The 22,071-nt window shown below is 34.2% G+C and overlaps 1 protein-coding gene across 2 annotated transcripts in view; it reads right to left on the bottom strand.

The window, feature by feature from the left end:
* Window positions 1-8,332, bottom strand: part of LOC129744744 (venom dipeptidyl peptidase 4) — a 122,251-nt gene extending 113,919 nt beyond the window's left edge. Inside the window, exon 1 of one of the 2 annotated variants that reach the window (XM_055737431.1) lies at window positions 7,658-8,332. The gene's annotated coding sequence lies outside the window, so the exon portion shown is untranslated. The remainder of the gene's footprint in view (window positions 1-7,657) is intronic. The other variant, XM_055737432.1, reaches the window with a different exon arrangement.
* Between the last annotated feature and the right edge of the window lie 13,739 nt (window positions 8,333-22,071).

Below are 22,071 nucleotides of genomic sequence, written 5' to 3'. Positions count from 1 at the left end.
CTGGCGACAAGATGGACCTTACACAACCAAACAATATGCTCGATGTCATGGTAACCTTGGACGCAGCTACACAAATTGCTGCCATCAATGTCAAAACGATAGAGTACCGCGTCTAAGGAATAATGATTGGACATGAGACGGGAAAATGTACGAATAAAATCCCGACTCAAGTCCAATCTATTAAACCAGGGTTTAAGGCTTACCTTTGGGACAATCGAGTGGAGCCACCGACCCAACTCATCCTCGTCCCATTTGCGCTGCCAGTTGATAAGAGAGTTCCTTCGTACCAAAAAGTAAAATTCGTTGAAGACGATTTCACGGTGATACGTGTCGCCTTCTATCGCACCCAATTTCGCCAGAGAGTTTGCCCTCTCATTACCCATTATCGAGCAATGTGAGGGGACCCAAACAAAGGTGATGGCAAAGCAACGTCTTGATAAAGCACTCAGAATATCCTGTATCTTCCCGAGAAAATACGGCGAGTGCTTTCCCGGTCTTATTGAACGAATTGTTTCAGCAGAACTGAGACTGTCCGTTACAATATAGTAGTGTTCAGCTGGTCGTGAAGCAACGGTATCCAACGCCCAAAAAATGGCTGCTAACTCTGCTATGTATACAGAGCATGATGCGTGGAGGTTATATGAGGCGTTAGTTATTTTGTTGAAAACTCCAAATCCTGTTGATTCCTCTATTAGAGACCCGTCGGTGAAGTACATTTTGTCAGCATCGACGGGTCTATATTTAGCATCGAAAATTCTTGGAATCAAAAGTGGACGATGCGAATTCGGGATTCCACAAATTTCTTGCTGCATAGACATATCAAACTGGACAGAAGAGTTATCGTAGTCAGGGTTGTAAACACGAGTTGGAGAGTACGAAGAAGGGATTACCTGCATGGACATGAAGACATGGTATATAGACATAAATCTGGTTTGAAGATTTTGCTCAAGTAACCTTTCAAAATTTACAATCACCAATGGGTTGATGACCTCACACAAGGAATGTTTGAGACGCAAATAAAGATGTTTATTATGTAGAACAAATAGCCTCGCCGAGCTACGCGTCAGGAAAAAATGTAAATAAAAGGGTGCCTTAATTGTGATTTTAGAAATTACATGAAACATTGTATGCAGTCGGTGAAAGGCGACTTGAACGTCAAGACTCTCATGAACGTTTGTGACGTAGCAATCAAAACATTGAAAATCTGATTCTCAAGCCTAGTCCACACTAGGCAACATGAACTGCGATTTTTGTTATGAACCGAACTTTGTTGTCTGTTGTTGTTTTTGGAAACCTGAGACGGTCTCAGTGTCTCCCGAAAAAAATGGGAGACGCTGAGACCGTCTCAAGATGAATCGTCTCCTAGAGTGGACTAGGCTTCACACTCGTACAAGGGTACTCTTGTCCCCACCTAAAGATAAACCACATAGAGCTGCGTATGCGAGTACAACTTTGGCGATCGAACAGTAAAATGTTTTAAGTGCATACACGTCATTCAAATGGGTGATATTGCGACGGAGGAAACCTACAGGGCGTAGCCCTTGGCAGTTATCGTGTTGACATAAGTATCGAATCTCATCCGACTATCAAAGGTAACACTGAGGTCCTTAATCCTGCTTACCTTTTCGACATCAAAATCGCACATTGTGTAGTCATAATGACTCGAATTCCATGATCTTGAAAAGCTCATTGTTTTGAACTTATTAACTTTTTTTTGCAGGGATTTTCATCCTATTGGATGATTCATCCCAGAACTTTTTAACGTTCACCAGCATTTCATTTATAGCGCACCAACTCATAACAGTGCGTGTTGAGATCAATCTGCAACATGATGCTGTTCAGCAGAGATGTAATTTGTCGGAAAAGTTTTTGATCGTCTGCGTAGAATAGCTTGTGTGACGTTAACATGTCACACAAGTTATTCACAAACAGAATGAAAATTAGTGGTCCAAGATAACTGCCTTGAGGAACGCCGGAAAGTTCACAGAGCAGAAAGAGTTGACTCTAATGTAGGCCATGCGGGGATCTAGATACGAGGCAAGCCACTTAGTTATCTACTCAAGAAGTCCCAGATGCCTCAGTTTGTCGATTAGAAGTCTTTGAGGAACGCGATCGAAAGGTTTGGAGAGTTCGATAGATACCGTATGATACCGTATGCACTAACGTTTCTCAAGTTTAGGTACTACGAAATTCGTAAACGCCATTAAATGTGAGGTGGTAGAACGATTTTTCATTATTCCATGCTGAGTCAATTTAATGAGTTACGGAAGAATGAACAGCATCGTACACTAAGGATTCAAGTACCTTTGCAGAACAGCTAAGGATGGAAATCGGGCGGTAGTTTTCAACAGAGTGTGCGTTACCACTTTTATGCACTGGAGTGATCGATGCTATTTTCCACGATTACGGGAAAATTCCGAATGACAGTGATATAAAACGAACACACACATATAGGATCTCAGTGAAACTTCATGTTTCTTTGAAGAGATCTAAACTCTACTTAAGACTAAGCGTACATCATTCAAGGATATAATGGCTAGCATTTTATTAATGCTAATACCACCAACCCACAGAAAGAGTACTATGTTTGCCGTGACCAAGACTTGATCTCATGACCTTTGGCTTAGAAGAATTGAACGCTATCCTTTAGGCCACGGTCGGCGGCATATAAGGTGACGGACGGTAGAGATTCAAGAAACGTTGCTGAAATGGGCTCTTCATCACTGGAAGAAATTTGAAAACAAGTTAGCGAAATACATGGAAGTTTCTACTGTATTATCGGAGAAAATTACGTCAAACTAGGAACCTGTTAGAGTTTCAGCGGCTACGGACATATAGCCAGAATGCGGCGGGTTTTGCTTTAAATTTTTTTGTTAGTGCGGCTAACATAATCATGGAAATAGCTTTCCTGGGCAAGCTCGTAATCTTTTTCAAGATTCAAAAGAGTCGATCTAGAACTGAAGAAAAGTTTTCTTTAAATTACAAGATTACAAAATTCAAGTTAAATTATCCAGACCTCCGGGTCTTGTTACATATGCAACTTGATGAATTGTTTATACAAGCAACAGGTCTTTGTGCCAGAGTGTGAAGGACCCATCAATGTATATTAACAATATTGAGGTAAAATCCATATAAAATTGCTGATAACTAAATTTGATTCTTAATTTTCCTTTATAATTACACTCAAATATAGTTTAGTCATCGGGTTTGCTGAAAAATCCTCCGAAAATCTCGCTTCAACAACAATACATGATACAAGTCGAGATATGATGCTGTGGTATTAGATGAGATACAACAAGGCCGTGAGCGTTCTTATGAAGGGGTAAACTGTACAAGACGCAACAGAACTATGGCTTTTTAAGGCGAAAAGATCAATAAAATGACTAAAATTCTAAGAAAAAGAAGGGTTATATAATCTGCGTGAAACTTGCATTTTTTTATAATTAACATATAACGTGCTCTGTTGTGTTGTGAGCCTACTTGGTTAAATGGTTCAACTGAATCAAAGCAATCGAAAGATTCATTTTAATTCAACCACGGTTTCCACGATTCAACTTTTCCTTTACCGTGGTTGAGTTAAAAGCAGGCTTCTGCGATTCTCTTGATTTTTGCTCAATTTTTCTCATCTCCTTGTTAAACGCCTGGGAGAAACATGCTTTCTCGCACTTTAAACGATCAAGCAACCCACATTTTGTTGGAGATCATTTCAATCACGCAGTCACCCAATCTCATTTTCGCAGGGAGAAATGTTCATTAGCTTCTCAGTAACTGGCTGAGAAATCAACAACCGAACAAAGTTGTAAATGCTGAAATGCTGAAAATAATGAGAAATCAAGGTGTCAATCTTTAATTACTTCGTTGTTTACAAAATGAGATACAAAAGCATGCCAGCATTATTAAACGTCCCCAACAATAAAGCAGGTTGACAAATTCTGAGGCCAATATTCCATAATTCCACGTAGAAAGAAGACGGTCAAATCTCACATTAAAGCTGTCCACGTGATTTGATGAAACTACCAAATTTCATATGCAATTTGAATTTCTTTTTCTCCTAGGAGCAATGAGAATAGCGAAACTATGCTCTGTCAGTAGAAGAGTGATCATTCGTTTGAGAAAAAATTTCTCCCTGCTCTCTCAGCAGCGGAGGATAAAATGCTCATTTAAAATAAGCTCACAATTATTCGGGGCGAACAAGTTCACTGTCTCCTTTTGGTCAAGATGAGCAAAATGAAGCCTGGTTAAAAGGAATCTTTCGATTGCTTTGATTCAACATATAACGTTTTATCATTAACATAGAACGTTTTGATCACTAGATTTCGTTTGTTGGATAATATTTTTGAGCAGTACGCAATATCAGTTCTAGGATGCATATCGATCGCTTTGATGAAATGCTAAAGCTTGTTTCATTTAGATTTGGAACAAAATTTTACTGATATGTATTGTGGTGTTCCTGGTGGACGGATTCGGAAGTTCTTGGCGCCCACGTGTCGGGAATTTTGTCAGCTTTACGTATGTATTTTTGACATCCCGCAAATCGACTACACTTTGTAAACTTTCAACATGAAAGCCACGGAAGGAAAAAAAATTGCACTGTTATTTGAAAAATCCATTGTGGTCTGCATCTAGGCAAGCTGAACGCTAAAACCTAGTACCGTGAGGATAATTCGACTCCGAGAAGGAACCAAGTCGTATCGAGCTAGCAAATAGCCAAATCGGACCATACAACAGAAAAGTGTGGCTAAAATCCATGCTCGGAAGCTATACGACCAGGTGCTGACCAAGTTCGACGGGTGTCTTCTGATTTAAACAACGACCATCCCGAAATGTTTTAGCCCGATTTGTCAAGCTGTCATTACAGCAAAGTCGTTCAAGAATGGCATGTAGAAAAAGGGGTCCTGTTTGTCCCGAAAAACTTTAACCCACCCAACTGCCCCCAGTTCCGCCCTATTGAGAAATACTGGACAATCATGAAGAGGAGACTCAAGGCAAAGGGGAAGATTGTCAAAGACATCATTCAGATGAAGACCTGGTGGAATAAGATAGCTAAAACGATGGACGAAGAAGGTGTGCGCCGCCTAATGAGCCGTGTTACAGTAAGAAACCGAGAATTCCTTCGAAACCGTGACGAATGGTTTTATCCGTATTTTTTCTTAAATGTACGAAGAAAACGCAACATTTGTATTTACAAACAAGATCTTAAATTCAATAACAAATACAGACAATTGTTTTTGTTCCAATTCTATCTGAAGCAAGTTTTCCTATACCGACGGTAGATGGCAAAATTAGACGGAAAATGATCGAATTTTTGTTCTAAGTGTCATGTCAGTGAGGTCAGTGGTTTTATGGTAAAAAAAACTGCACTGTCTAATAAAACTGCAGCTTTTAGTTTTTCCACTCGAATGAACTTTCGGATTACTATAAATATTTAATTATATTTCACTTACTACAAATTTTAACTAAATTCAATCATATCAAAATTCGGGCAAAAAGCACCATGCGTTTTATGCTAAAACTTTGAATACTGTTAACTTTTGAGAAACCCTGAATATCATTACGAAATGTCACACTTTTTTCTTTGCCACCTCACAAATTACGATGAGAATCCATAACCATAACAATTTTTGTCCTTGTTCAAAAATGTGCACCAATGTTCGATTCGAAAAAATCATCTGCCAAAACGGGACACTCTCTTTTCGTGATAGCTAAGGTCTTAACGAGTTCTGATGGAAGAGAAAACTTGTCTCTGTTGTGGTATGAGCCTACTTGGTTGAATGATTCAACTGAATCAAAGCAATCGAAAGATTCCTTTTAATTCAACCACGGTAAATGAAAAGTTCATATACCAGTATTTCGATAGCAACTTACTACCTTCTTCAGTGAATGTTTTCGATTGATGATTCAATCGAAAACATTCACTGAAGAAGGTAGTAAGTTGCTATCGAAATACTGGTATATGAACTTTTCATTTACCGTGGTTGAATGAAAAGGAATCTTTCGATTGCTTTGATTCAGAAAACTTGTGAAAACATCAATTTCAAACAAATACAAGCGGCTGAGCTGAATTCCATAGCATTCCTGCTTATGGCAAGGTCCCTGGCAGAATAAACTTTTATTTTTTTTTAAATATATCAGCTAGTTTATATTTTCTGATTGTTTTGCAAAAAAACATGATTTGGCAAGAATATGCCTTTTTGGAAAAGAAAACCAACAAATTTCATGACGAAAACATTTTTTCTCGCTTTTTTTTTAAACTCTAAAAGGGTATCCTATTTTGAATACTTCGTAACCTATATGATCCCATCTAGCCGATTATACTTTTTAAATAAATCTCATGATCATTGTGCTATGTTTTTATCATATTTTGCCTGCTGACATTCTAGTAAAAACGTGTATTAGCGGCACAAAAATAATTAAGACTTGTTAGTTTCGAAAATGCTTGATTCACCAAATTGTCCTTAGTTTCTCTCAAAAAAGAAGTATTGGGGAAATATATAACGGAAATTTAAGAAGGAGGGTGCCAATACCATTAATAATATAAAAATATTTTTCACAAAAATCATGATTTTTTTCATATTTATATGAGTTATCATAAAACAACTTTAATTTCCTTCTTATATAGAAAGAATTTCGACCAAACAAATTGTTTTTAAGATACACGCATTCATAAGTGTCCCATTTCTAAATGAACGATGTTGTCAGATGATTCTTCTTCCAAGTCCAAACAGTTAGGTTTCAGATCCACCAAACTTAATGAAATAAAACCCGATTTAATACACTTATCAGTGGATTGGAGGCTTTCTTACAGAGTGTCAATTATCTTTGGAAATAAATGACACAATAATGGATTCCTTATTTCTGAATTATTTATTATTAATCTATAAAAAAGATTATGATTAAAGAAAATCGATAGCAAAAATTACTAAACTCAATATAAAAAAAGGTGCCCAGTACGTTTTTTGGAGGATAAACGAACTTATATTCAACGAGTTCATTTATAATCCAAATAATTCAAACTGTTAAAGTTTGAGAGCCACATATCTCGACGCTCACTAGTGGTCAAGGGGTTAACCTCCTAAACTCTCATGCTAGATGGCGTGGGATCGATTCTCTGCTGTTTTATGAAATTTTTGTCAAATTTTTGATCGCCTTTGTAATTAATTTAGCGATTGCTGGCTACTGCTGCTGAGCAAATGTCTACCTTTTTTGGAGCCAACGTAAGCATGATATGTTCTATGGAATAGAAAAATTTTAAACAATTTTGTTTTTTTTTTTGGTTTTGAAATAAGTCCTACAGGAAAAAAAATGCAATTTTTTGATACTAAATTCATCAAAATCGTGAAACCTAGAATAGGAGTTAATGTGTTAAGAACGTTTTTATGGAACATACAAATTCCCGGACATCATCGTAACTCGTCAAGCTGAGTCGATTGGTACCTATAAAGTGGGGTCTTGGACCCTTAATTAATGATATCCCCAACTGACCGTTCCCTATGCCTTTCTGTAAGAAAGCCAAAAACGTTGATACAAGATCATTGAAATCGGTACTCATATTAATTCCTATAAACCGTATTCACTTTTTCGGGCTCAAACATGATTTGTAAATATAAGGTGCGTGAGTGATAAAAGTTTCATGAATAACAAATGTCTGATCACTTACCAACCTTTGAAGTTGACTTAATTCAAGGTAGGCCACAGCAGAACACAACTGTTTAGCATCATCAATGCTCAAAGGCGAGTTCCAAGCGTCCAACTCTAAATGGCAGATGATCACACACAACTGGCTCTCTCTCTACCAGCATCAGCAGTGAATGTTGATGGTTTGCAAAATGATCTGTCTACTAACAGTATGTAGGTAGTACACGGTTTTACCACTACTATCACAACGAGAATACTTAATTAGTGTAATTCACTGTTCGCGTTGTTTTTATTCATGTTCACGAATTAAACCTGAAAACGCACCTCTGTATCACTACCACCACTAGCACGTGCTCTCGGGCGATCATCTCAACGCAGCCAGCCTTTTGGACATCATGCATAATTAGTCCCAAGCATCGTCGGTTTGGTTTCACTTGTCGATTCAATTTGGACGGGTCAAACAACGCCAAAAAACTGCAACTGCAAACTCTTTCGGATGATAATTTCTCTTACAGTTTATTTTTTCCACTACAGTTTTCTTATGGTTGTTCGAAAAAAGGGGTGTTTCAGAGCTGCGACTTTCGGCAAAGGTTATGTACCGATTTCAAACACCATTTCTCGCAACAACATCAACAAACGCAAGCCGCCTCACCTCGAATATATATTCAACAGCCGCGCACGAAACATCCAACATCGCATACATCTAACGAATAACTAAAAATCAGAACGGCTCCCAGCATCCATCGATGCATTGCATGGCATGGCAGGGCAGCATTGTCTGTGGCTGTTGATGAATATTGGAAGGGGGAGCGACTCAGCTGTTTGGTTTTGGGTCCACGCCGCCGCCCGGTTGATTGGCTCTGCTGATGGTTTGGAGAACGAGCCGGCGAGGCTCGAATAACATGACACGTTTAGGGCTGCCATGGGAACTACAAGTGGTTGGAACATGTTATACATAAGTTGGCTTTGGGAAAAAAGTTCATTCACTGTTTTTTGGGGTTGCACTTTGTTCTGCAAGTTTTGTCAACCACTACTACTGCAGCAAAAAGAAAAAAAATAAAATTCTTAAATGCGATTTAGAATCTACTAAAAAATGATAAATAATTTACTAAAAACAAGCAAATAATATATTTTTGAAAAGAAACTTGAATTCCAGGTACAAACATTAGGATTCTCAAACCCTGGAGTCCAAGAAACTTCGTTTTGGTTCAAAACTCATCCATGTTTTTGACTGAATTTTTAATTAACGTTTACATGAGTAAAGTTTAACTTTTAGGTTTGTATGAGAAAATTGAATATTTTGAACTGAAAAATCAACATATTTTTTTCCTTTTTTGGAACCGAGCCTGATTGTGGTTTTGTGCCAATTAATAAATTCTCTAAAGGAATTTTTCACTGAACAACTTTGTCAAAGACCGTAACTTCATAACTTAATATACGAAAAGTTATTAGATTTTGAATGGAGGCATATCTTTTGGCATTGAAGAACAATAAATTCAATTGACATCACTGCTTGGTGCCTAGTGAGGTATTGCATGACTACTTTTCATGCAAAAGTTCCCAAATATTGTCAAAAATAACAAAATTGAAAAAAAAATCAAAAAATTCAAAATAAGCATCAAGACCCCATTGACCAAATTAAAAAAAAATAAACATAAATGATAAAACTAACGCATTTGATAAAATTGACGAAATGGACAAAACTGACAAAAATTGTCAAAACTCAAAATTATGAAAAATAACAAAATCACCAAATTTGTCAGAATTGACTAAATTGATAAAAATGTCAAATATTATCAAAATTAAAAAAAAAAAGACAAAATAGAAAATTTTGTCAAGTGTTCTAAATTAGCAAAACTGACAAAATTAACAAAATTGACTAAAATTTCTAAACTGCCAAATTTGATCACAAAAATGACAAAACTGATTAATTCGACAAAATTTATGGAATTGCCAAAATTGACAAAATTGGCAATACTTACGATTGACAGAATCGAGAAAATTAATAAAATTTGTGAATATTTGCAATTTTGTCATTTTTGTCATTTTTGTCATTTTTGTCATTTCTATCATTTCTGTCATTCTTGTAATTTGATCATTTTTGTCATTTTTTGTCATGTTTGTCATGTTGGTCATATTTGTCAGTTCAATCCTTTATGTCGAATTTTTCAATTTTGATATTTTTTGTCATTATCATCATTTTTGTCGATTTTGTCATTCTCGTCATTATTATCATTTTTGTTATTTTTGTTATTTTTGTTATTTTTGTCATTTTTGTAAATTTTGTAAATTTTGTAATTTTTGTCATTTTTGTAATTTTTGTTATTTTTGTCATTTTTGTCATTTTTGTCATTTTTGTCATTTTTGTCATTTTTGTCATTTTTGCCATTTTTTGTCATTTTTGTCATTTTTGTCATGTTTGTCATGTCTGTCATTTTTTTCATTTCAATTATTTCTGTCATTTACGTCATATTTTTCAATTTTGTTATTTTTTGTCATATCATCATTTTTGTCAATTTTGTCATTTTTGTCAGTTTTGTCATTTTTGTAATTTTTGTAATTTTTGTAATTTTTGTAATTTTTGTAATTTTTGTTATTTTTGTAATTTTTGTAATTTTTGTAATTTTTGTAATTTTTGTAATTTTTGTAATTTTTGTAATTTTTGTAATTTTTGTAATTTTTGTAATTTTTGTAATTTTTGTAATTTTTGTAATTTTTGTAATTTTTGTAATTTTTGTAATTTTTGTAATTTTTGTAATTTTTGTAATTTTTGTAATTTTTGTAATTTTTGTAATTTTTGTAATTTTTGTAATTTTTGTTATTTTTGAAATTTGTGTCATTTTTGTCATTTTTGTAATTTTTGTCATTTTTGTCATTTTTGTGATTTTCGTCATTTTTGTCATTTTTGTCATTTTTGCATTTTTTTTTTGTTTTATTGTTCAATTCTGTCATTTTTGTTATTTTTCTATGTAATTTTTGTCACTTTTGTCATTTTCGTAATTTTGTTATTTTTGTAATTTTTGTATTTTTGTATTTTTGGAATTTTTGTCATTTTTGCCATTTTTGTCACATTCATCATTATTAATCACTTTTGTCAATTCTGTAATTTTTGTCATTTTTTTTTTAATTTTTGTCATTTTCGTCCTTTTTGTAATTTTTGTATTTTTTTTTTTTTTTTGTAACTTTTGTAATTTTTGTAATTTTTATAATTTTTGTCAATTTTGTCATATTGCCATTTTTGTGATTATTGTCATTTCTGTTCTTTTTCGTCATTTTTTGATTTTTTGTCATTTTTGTCAGTTTTGACAATTTGTTGTCATGTTATTATTCTTTTGTGAATTTTGATATACATATCATTCATTTTGCTATACTGCGAACCAATTTAATATTTGTTATTGAGAGAGTTCTTGGTTCTTGACCATAAACGAAGAAAGCTGAATTGGACGATCGTTCTGAACAGATATTTGATGTGAACCACAACCATTTGGCGCGCAACGTAAGGTGTGTAGAGGCGGAAGAGAAAAAGCATCGATAAAACGAGCCTGCGAGATACCAATGTGCCTGATTTAAAGGCATTGCCTGATTTTTCGAGGCTCTGCCTGACAACCTGATTAGCCATTGAATTTCCCTGATTTTTGAAAATATGCCTGATTTTCCCTGATTTTTGCGAATGTCATGAAAATGGGTAGTAAGGAACTGGAGTAGGTACCATAGCTGAAGTGAAAAAGTGGAAATGTGGCTGAATCAAAGCAATCGAAAGATTCCCTTTAATTCTTATTTAAAAAGGGGAATTAAAGGGAATCATTCGATTGCTCTGATGCAGTAGAATTATTTAACCAAGTAGGCTCACAACACATATTAGAGTGAAAATGTGGAGTGATAACAAAAAAATAAGTCATCACGTTGGGCGAAATTTCCGTTACTTTTACGTAGCCTGATTTTGCCTGATTTTTATTTCGCCAGTTCCCTGATTTTTGAAACAAAAATGTTGGCGACCCTGCCTGCGAGCTTAAAGATCGAGACGAATGAGTAGCATTTGTCTGATTTGTTCCAATTAGCTTCTACAAACGAAATTCTCTCAAGAAAAAACTTCCTGAGGAAAGATGGCTTGCATCTTTCGCGTCTCTGTGGCGCTCTCCTCTTCTCAGAGCAATCAACGATGCCAAGTAAATGTTAGACGTTTTGTGGTTAAGAGAAAATGTACAGCCGTACCTAAAACCTTTCCAAAACCTACCGTGGTTGAATTAAAAGGAATCTTTCAATTGCTTTGATTCAGTTGAACCATTCAACCAAGTAGGCTCACAACACAATAGAGATTCTATGGCTTTATTTGAAACTCGACGTCATATTTTAGATCATCTTGATTAGTGATGACTGGATGTTGCTAGCAAGCCGGATGGATACTTTTTTTTGTTGCGATCATTTTTATGATATTTGCTATGAATAACGAAAATTTTAATTATCTTGATTTTTTAAGTTATTTTATAGAACGAAGAGAAGAAAAAATCTAGTTTCTAGATAAAAATCATTTGAATTGTGCAGCCGAGCTAAGCATAAACGTTGAGAACAAAGGGTATAAAAATTCCTACAGATACACACAAATGCACAGACAAGAAGCTTCGATATATTCGATATATGAATGGAGGTCCAAGACTCAAAATAAATGATCTTCGAAATCGACCGATAACTATACCTTTCTGTAAGAAAGGCAAAACACAGTTTCTCAAGGTCGTTTTTTTCTTTTACCGTATATCCTTATTAAGAAAGAAACTTTGTAGAACAAATTAAAGTTCTTAAATGCTTAACTAAAAAGTTAGCATTTTGATCTTGCTATTGGTGGACACCTCGACTTTATGTTTTGTATCAAAATATGCGCCAGTTCAAACTGAACGATGTTGTTGAACGCATCAACGTCTATCTTTTCATCCCTGGGCGCTCGGATGGAAACTGATTTAAATCACGATTAAAATCATCTATAAATAAAATACCAATAATTCATTTAATTTGGAATGTTTTTTTTCCGGGTTTTTAAGCATCTTAGGCCTATTCAATCCTCGGGAATTTGGAACGGATTTTTTTTATTTTTCCGGGTTTTTAAGCATCTTAGGCCTATTCAATCCTCGGGAATTCGGAACGGATTTTTTTATTGCCCCTAGTGGATATTCCACAAGTTGTGATTGCCAAGGATGCCGAGTTGACCAGGACCCGCAATAAAAACTGTTCATTCTGAGATTGTTTCAACGTGTATCAGTGTTGCCAGAGAGCTTCCTTCAGTCACAATGGGTCCGGTCCAGACTGTAGAAGGAATAATAACAGGAAGGTTAGGGACCATCCAAATACCACGTGGACACCCGAGGGGGGAAGGGGTTATGGGAATGCCCATTCTTGTCCACGAAGAAGGGGGTAGGGACATAGTTCATAAATATTACTAAAATTTAGAGGAAGTTTTCCATTTTTGACACTTAATTCAAAGGTTAAACCAAAGCTTTTTTTCTACGCGGCAAGAAATCCGTCGAGGACTCACGTATAGGACATAACGTGTTGATTCGCGAGACCTCCGTAGGATAACCGTATCTATAGCAAAAAACCGTGTAAAAAGAAGTCGTGTTCGAAATAGTGAGCAAAATCAAACCGCGTAAAAAAACCTTAGTGTATTTGAATCATTAAATGTGAAAACTATACATTTTAGAACGCGTTAAATCGTCCTCTTCAAGATGAATAGAAAACTTTAGCTGTAGGAGTTATTTGAAAATTTTGACTCTCAGGACGCAAGTGTCTTATATGGATTATATTTTTTTAAGGAATTTAGGGCTATGATCATTTGGAATCCGGGAAGTTACAAACGTGTGTATTTTAAGAACTATCCATTTGATCGAAAAACTTTGTATGCAGGAAAAAAAAGGTTTTAATATGATATTTGGTCGGGGTTCGACCAGACCGAACTGAACGCCATGAACTTGATTTCGAGATAATTGAGTTCAAAGTTCACAGCCATACCAATCGGAACTTCATAAGATAACTTATTTGATCAATCTACCTGCCAATTTAGACTCTTTTCAAGACATTGAGGCTATACTGGTTGATTGATGATACCCATTTAAAAGCTAATTCCATTTTAATAACGATATGTTTGCACTCAGTTTCCTCTGGTCAAGCCAAGATGTTGCAAAATCTGCCATGCTATGCCTATCATTTCGGTATCGATTTTAGTAAAGGGCGAAATGTAAAAATGTGAAAAAATAGGCAAGATGAACCTTTTCATAACCAACACAAAGCTGCTAAAGTTTTGCATACCCGAGCCCAAGTAAGGAAGCTATCACCGAAATGAAGTGCCTGGATACTAAATGATCAAAGCCTTTATTTCCATCTAAAAAAGAATATTATAAGAAACAATTGCATAATCATAAGGAACAAGAATCTACATAATAGTTTCTACGATTTTCTTAAGAAAAACAAATTCATTTTTTAACATTCAAATAGCTACGAGTTTCCCCGAGTTCCTCGCTATTTGTAAATGGAAATAACACCTCTAAATATGAATAGGGATGAACCATCTCAAGGATGAAAATCCCGTACAAAGTAAATAAACGTGCATGGCGAATATGGTGATGAGGGTGGGGGTAATTTGTTTTGCGGATGAACGGTAATGTGACTGCTGATTATAAAGTCGACACTTTGAGCGAGAACCTGGAAGAATCCATGCTAAAACGAGGCAGGAGAACAAACACATTCTTTAGAAAAATAAAGACCCAAACCAAAATGCGTAGAAAACAGCAGTACTCTTTTGATCTAAATGGACCAAAACAATCTTATGGCCATCGTATGGTTTTTGAACAAAACGGTAAACAAAAAAAATCTAGAATAAAGAACAATTTTACTGTTTAAGGGTCTGGCTGGACCTCCCTCTACCCAAAATAACACCGAAACCTTAAAAATTGCTTACTTTTTTTTAAAGGTTTCGTCTTGGCTTGGTCAAAAATCATCGAAGCCATCAAAGCTCATATTAACTAACGGTTATCAAATCTTGAAATATCAGCTTTCCAACGAACTGAATTTGCAAAGATTTTGAGAACTGAAATTTTTGTAATTTTAAGATCGAAACGAGGGATGAATTTGTATTTGTGCCGGTCACTGTATTAAACTGGAAAGGAACATCATGTTCAATACAGAACATCATTTACTCAACCAAATGCCATTGTTTAAATATGCATCCATGCATTTTTGTGTAATTTAAATGTACCTAAACTTTCAAAAGGTCAAGTTTGATTTTCCATATTACGTTATTTTTAACAAACTCCGAGTAATCCGGAAAAGATTATTGGAAACTTTAGGTTCAGTTAACAATTCCCCAACGGTAACCCTAGACAGCGGTTTATTCCTGTGGGACGTGTGTGACGAGCAGTTATAACAAGCTTGCACCACACTTCTTTCTTTTTTGGTGTCTGCAGAATTGTCGGATTTCGGGCGTTATTTATGCCGTGTTGTCTGTTGCCAATATTACGACCTCCATTCGAAACCACAAAAAAAGGTTCCGGTTGACTTGCTGTGAACCTCCCAATATCTGAGCCGGTTAATCAGGACCCGAACCCGTATTAAGAGCGTACCAATAATAGCCAGTGAAAAACTTGTTTTCCTTAAATGGCATTGGACAGTGCAGTTTTTTTCGTTGTTTTAAATTCTTTCAAACTTGAATAAATTCTCGGTGCAAGTTATTATCCTTTGCTCCACTTACATACCGGTGTGTGTGGCTGGCTGACGCCTGTTGAGAAAGGCAATCACCGGATCTGAAAGGTCATTTTTCAGTTTGACGAAGAATGCATTGGAGTTGCATGGTGTGACCTGCTAGGAAGGTTCAAACTCATTGGGAATAGAATTTGTTTCATTGTTTTTAAATTCAAAAGAAAAAATGGCAAAAGCACGAGAAACATGAATTTTACTGATAGAATTCACATATTGTTGAATTTGTCTGTTTTCACCAGCCAACTAATTTTTGAGTGCGTCAACTAAAATTTATTAAACTTGTAAAAATTGTTAAAGAAATCTTAACGAGTTAATTAAAATCGATTAAATTTTACAATGCATGGCGTACTTGGACATTTTTCTAAACCATAACCACGCCACGAGGTCTACTGTATGGGTATGACATTGGTATACTTCTGTATATAAAAAATTCGCAAAAATTGAGCCTCCCTACTATACCGGTCGCCAGGATAGTGATTCGATTTTATTTTCGGATGCATTGGAACTCACGCGAGGACAGAAGGTCGAAAAAGTCCCGTTACTTAAATGCGACTCAGGGAGCACCGAATCGATGTAGGTCGCGACGAATAAAACTGTAGGTAGGTATACGCGTAATAAATTTAACAACATACTTATGGAGCGATATCGATCATGACGAAAAGATCGAAGACCTGGTATCAGAATCAATCTTCGAAGAAATCTTCGAAGAATCTCTCGTTTCTGTTTTTGAATCGAAGGAATTTTTTTTGTAGAATCTATACTTCATGCTAGAATAAAATAAGAGTTCATTATAATGCTCCGCACAAACTAAGTGAAGTTCCTTAAAACTTAAAAGGAGGGTTTAACTCCACTTTTTAACTTAATTTCTCAAAAATCCAAAATTCAAACGAATGAATATCATACAACAAAATCAACATATGAGCCATTAAGGTTTTTTTTGGATCCCTCTCTCTTCACATTCTTTGATTTAATATCGTTCTGCTAAGATGGTCTTAAATTTATTACCAGGATTAAGTTGATGCCACCAATAATGACGAGTTGACGTCGTTCTTTCTTTCGCTATCACATTTATAGCAGGTGAAGTGGTCAGTCAGCAAAATCAGGTAACTTTGAAACAATTCAACCTGTTCGAACTTGATGCAGCAGAATCAGATGTATTTAAGTTTATGTATTGTACAGTCTAGTATTAATTTAAATGTATCTACAATAAAAAATGAATTTGGTTTATATCAAAAGTTGGTTTAAATCAAAAGTTTTACCAATTTCAGATACATAACCGCTGTCTGGTTTACAACTTCAGAAAATGTAAATGATATTCTTCGGGTTGGTGACTTGGCGTCGAAGTCTCTTCTGCGTTTATGATTCAAATTGACCCCGCAGAACACTCTTTATAGTTTTCGACTAAACCTAACGTCAAAAAGTTTTTGATATTTCTTATAACGATTAATCAGTATTCTAATGTGTAAATTAATGATATTTGAGTTCATCGCTAGTCATTGAAGTCTCTTTTACATTTGTGCTGAAGATTGATCCCTTGAACCGGTTCGTTACATGGAGCCGATCAGCTCACACCATCAGCAAGAAAGTTCGTAGAACGCGTTCCCCGATGAGAACCTTTACCTGAGCAGCATCTCTAGAGAATAGAAAATAGTTTTGTGGAATTTAAAGGAAAGATGGAACTCACGGAAAAACTATATTCGAAACTTTTGTTGCTTAAGTTTAAAGAACAGCCTTATAAATAAAATTTAAAATTTAACTTAAATTGATTGTAACTTTTAGAAAAAAGCAATCTGTATAAAAAAGATTAATAGTAGTTACAGGGATATGAAAAAAAAACAAAATGAAACCATACAAAATTAGAACATCAAAAACAGAAATTTTGAAAGAACTGAATATTAGAAAAATACCATAACTCGAAAATTTAACTAACAAAATTATTAAAATAACCAATAACACCAGTTTACAAAATTTAAAAAAAAATCGTGAACTTTTTTTACCCACCTATATTTTCAATGTGAAATCGGGCGCTGAATCCGAAAATGAAATTTAAAATAAACCTCAGTAGAACAATTTTTGAGTTATGCTCCAAATATGAAATTTCGGAAAAATATAAAATGTACTTGTTCTCAAATATATCTAACTGCATAGCATTAATTTGAAATATCTTAATTGCATATTAAAGGTGAATAAACTTGCTTTCGATGAACTGAACTTCATATTAGTGACTTTATGATAGAAAAAAAATTATCTAAAAAAGCTTTTTTCTAGAGAAAATTTGGTTTCAGCGAAAGTTTTAGTCTCGAAGGTAGAATTTAAAAAAACTTATTTTCTATTGGCCTTAACACTAGACATACCGACACTTTGTATATACCTATTCATACCGCGAGCGGTCAAATGACGGTTTACACTGTTTTCGCTAAAACTTTCTTGTTTCTCAACCGATTTTTCTTAAATTTATAGTTTTGAAAAGCCTATAATGTGACTCAAATATGTTTCTCAGACAACTTTCAGCTGCAATCAATTATTTTAAAGTTATGTTAGGTCCAAGAATTTTTTTATGAGAAAACATGCTTCAGGAAAATTTCTATAAATCTGTTATTCAGTGCTCGAAAAAAAATTTTACTTAGTGCAAAAGAAAGCTGAAGTTAGAAGCTATATGTTGCACATACGGAAATTTCTATCAATTTTTTTTTTAAATCATGGCTACAAAAAATGTAAAAAAGTTGTGTAAAACCCGTACTTTTCAATCAATCAACCGCCAAAGCTGTTCCTGTTACAGTAGAAAAAATTAAAAAAATGTATTGGAAAGTTGACGTAATTTGTCACATTTTGGCATCTTTAGATTTTTTTAAATACGAAATACATAATTTATGACGAGTTTTCAAAGGTAGCTGTTTTTCAAACATTTCATCAATTCGGATTTTTTTACAAGTCCTACACCTAAATTCAGCTTTGCCCTGGATTTAGAGTATGTTATCGTAAGGTTTAGGCAAAAAATTAAATGCAAAAGAAAGAATATTTCATACCGGTTCTAGTGATCTAATTATATTCGCGGTGCAAACATGCCTCAGGAAAACTGCTGTAGTTCATATATTACACGTTCAAATAATATTTGTCTTACGTGTATGAAAGCTAAAGTTAATGTCTACATCATGAAGCCAAGAAATATTTTTTATAAAAAAAATTAATGAAAGGGTCACAAAAAGTTCAAAAAAGTGGTCTGAAAAACCTACTTTTCATTCGATTGCTAGTAAAAACTGTTTGAGCGATGGTAGAGTTTTTGAAAAAATATTACTACAAAATTTATTATAATTCTAACATTTTGTTTGTCTTTAGATTTTTTATGCAACAACAATTGAATTTACTGGAATTTTTCAAAGTTGACTACTTTGCGCGATTTTTTTACAAATTGAAATTTCATCTGTGTTTTTGTGGTCCACCGTTAGATTGTACCTGGTTTTTAAGTGCTTTTACTTTGTTTGGAGTTTATTCATTGGAAAGGAATTTTAATCTACATTCTAGTGAGGTGCAACAATTTACGCTCTGAGATTTCACAAAAATATGAAAATAAAAAACCTAAATTCATTCCTGAATTTCTAGAACCACAAGCAGAACGTCACAATTCTCAAATTTTCAAACTCTCAAAATCTCAAATTCTTCAAATCTTAAATTCTCAAATCTACAAATTCTCAAATTCTTATATTCTCACATTCCCAAATGCTCAAATTCTAAATTTGTCTCAAATTGTTAAATTTGCAAATTCTCAAATTTTTATATTCTCAAATATTCTTTGAATCTCAAATAATCTAGTTCTCAAATTCTCAAATTTTCAAATTGTCAAGATTTCAAATTCTCCAATTGCCAAATTCTCAAATTTTCAAATTCTGAAATTCTCAAATATTCTGTCAAATTTTCAAATTCTAATATTCTCAAATTCTCAAAAATTCTTGAAATCTGAAATTCTCAGATTCTAAATTTCTCAAATTCTCAAATTGTTAAAATCTCAAATCTTCAAATTGGGGATTTTTTTTTATTATCTGACAATTTGCGCCGGGGGTCTTCAGATTTTCCTCAAAATTGAAAATTTGGTTCATTTTTGCGACTTAAAAACACATGTATTTTTTCAGATTTCTAATATTTTTATTTTTTGAGTTAGCTTCGGTTAGATTTTTTTGTAAATAAAAAATAACCATTTTTCAAAGCTACATAACTCTGTTATTTTTCAACGGAAATTGAAAAATAGCACATCAAAATGCATTAAAATTTTATCAGCTTTCCAAATAAAATAGTTGCAAAAAATTAAATAATGACCTTCAACATGAAAAGCTGTAAATAAACTTTAAATGGCGTCTAAAAGTACCGTCTGCACCACCAAATATTTTGCAAAAAATACCATTGAATAGCTCGATTTATGATGTAACTTTCATCTGAAGACACCAAAGTGGGACATTAGCACCTTGAAGAGTTATGAAAGAAATAATGGCAATAAATCTTTTTTTCTGCATAGAAAACAAACAATGGTCGAACAACTGCACTCACATATGGAGATAGCAAGCACTTCTATCAACATGGAAACAAAAGAACTTACCAAAGCAGGTAAAAAACACTACTTTTTCGTGCTTTGTAGAGTGTTTGCAGCATAACTGACTTGAAATTTCCACTAAAATTCTTAGTATCGTATTTTTAATGTGATATAACAAATAATGGGAATGTTGCTTCAACTACCTGGTCATATGCAATATAACTTATTAACTTTTCGATCAAAGATCATCGTGAAGCATAATCAATGCCAGGTTCAGTCCCTGTGTTTGGGATCACAAAAATGTGATTAAAAAATGAAATATAGACGTGCTTTTTACATAGTTTTTATATCGGGAGCTAAGCACTGGACACCAAAATCATTTCCCATTGATCAAAAAAGTGTGAGAAAGTGGCACAAATGTTGTAGAAATAATCAAAGAGCTCAGTATGGCCAGCCCAGGCTGTAAAATGATGAAAATATGATACTTTTACCGTATTCGTTTTCTACATTCGCCCAGTTTTGAGGTTTACCACACTAGAACGAACATAATTCGTCGTCAGTGTTTTGCTACCTCGATCGCTCACACATGAATCTTCAGTGTTCCACCGTCCATTTTAAATCAAATCTGGGGAATTACGGATGCAAAACTTAGCGCATAAACTTCTAAAAATGACAGTATAATGTGCATAACTTGTTGTGACCTGGTGCAAAACTGGGTATAAACGAATACGTTATTAGATTTTTGGATATAACAAGAAGTCAACCTACCCGCCCCTACTTTCATAACAGTCCCATATGCAAAAACAAGCAAGCGAGGAAATCAGCTTTTTCTGTTTTGGAATATATTTTTAAATTGTGACTACCACTTTCAGCATAAACCAAAATCGTTTCTAGGTTGTCATAATAAATCTTTAGACCTGAAATTTTCGAAATTGGGTTATTGGTAAGGTCGAGAGCACCATTTTTATTCATTATGGGACTATTAGTCGACCATATTTGAAACCTTTTTCAAATCTTCTCGCATAACAGTCCCAAACAGAATAAGTTTTTCTCACCAAGCTACTTTCTAAGACTTACATTTGATCATTTTTTAACTTCTAAATGCAGTTGTCAGAAAAAGAAACATAATTTTGGAAAAAATATCGTGAATTCCACATTGCAAGTTGAATCTTTTTACGATTTTTGATTGCATCCAATTGTTTTACGCTCAGTAAGTCATTTTTAAGAAAGTCAGACCTGCCTTCGAAAACTCGTGTGCATCATTCGACATCAAGTGAGTTAAAAAATGTTTAAATGATTCAAGGCAATAAACCAAATACTATTTCACCGAAAGAAGCATTGAAAAGTAACCAAATCCGTGGTATTTCACATATAGGACTGTTATTCAGGTATATTCCATATAGGACAGCCACGAATTGTTATTTTTTTTTTTTTGAAATTTCTAGAACAAAACCCTCTTTTTTAGTGTTTTATTTTGAAGTCTTATGTTGACCTAAAATGACGAAAATTCATATGAGACTGTTATGCGAGTAGGGGCAGTCTGAAAAGGACGAAAAAATAGTGTTCTTTACCTGCTTTGATAAGTTCTTTTGTTTCCATGTTGTTAGAAGTGCTTGCTATCTCCTTATGTGAGTGCAGTTGTTCGACCATTGTTTATTTCTGATGCAAAAATAGAGATTTGTTGTCATTATTTCTTTCATAACTCTTCAAGGAGTTGATGGCCCACTTTGATGTCTTCAGATGAAAGTTGCATCATAAATCGAGCAATTCAATGGTATCTTTTGCAAAATATTCGGTGGTGCAGACGGTACTTTTAGACGCCTTTTAAAGTTTATTTACAGCTTTTCATGTTGAAGGTCATTATTTAATTTTTTGCAACTATTTTATTTGGAAAGCTGATAAAATTTTAATGCATTTTGATGTGCTATTTTTCAATTTCCGTTGAAAAATAACAGAGTTATGTAGCTTTGAAAAATGGTTATTTTTTATTTACAAAAAAATCTAACCGAAGCTAGCTCAAAAAATAAAAATGTTAGAAATCTGAAAAAATACATGTGTTTTTAAGTCGCAAAAATGAACCAAATTTTAAATTTTGGTAAAAATCTGAAGACCCCCGGCGCAAACCCGTCAGATAATAAAAAAAATCCCCAATTCTCAAATAACTATACTGCATA

This window comes from Uranotaenia lowii, chromosome 2, assembly GCF_029784155.1.
Source record: "Uranotaenia lowii strain MFRU-FL chromosome 2, ASM2978415v1, whole genome shotgun sequence".
In the NCBI taxonomy this organism is placed as follows: Eukaryota; Metazoa; Arthropoda; class Insecta; order Diptera; family Culicidae; genus Uranotaenia; species Uranotaenia lowii.
This window is presented reverse-complemented; position numbering and strand designations above follow the sequence as displayed.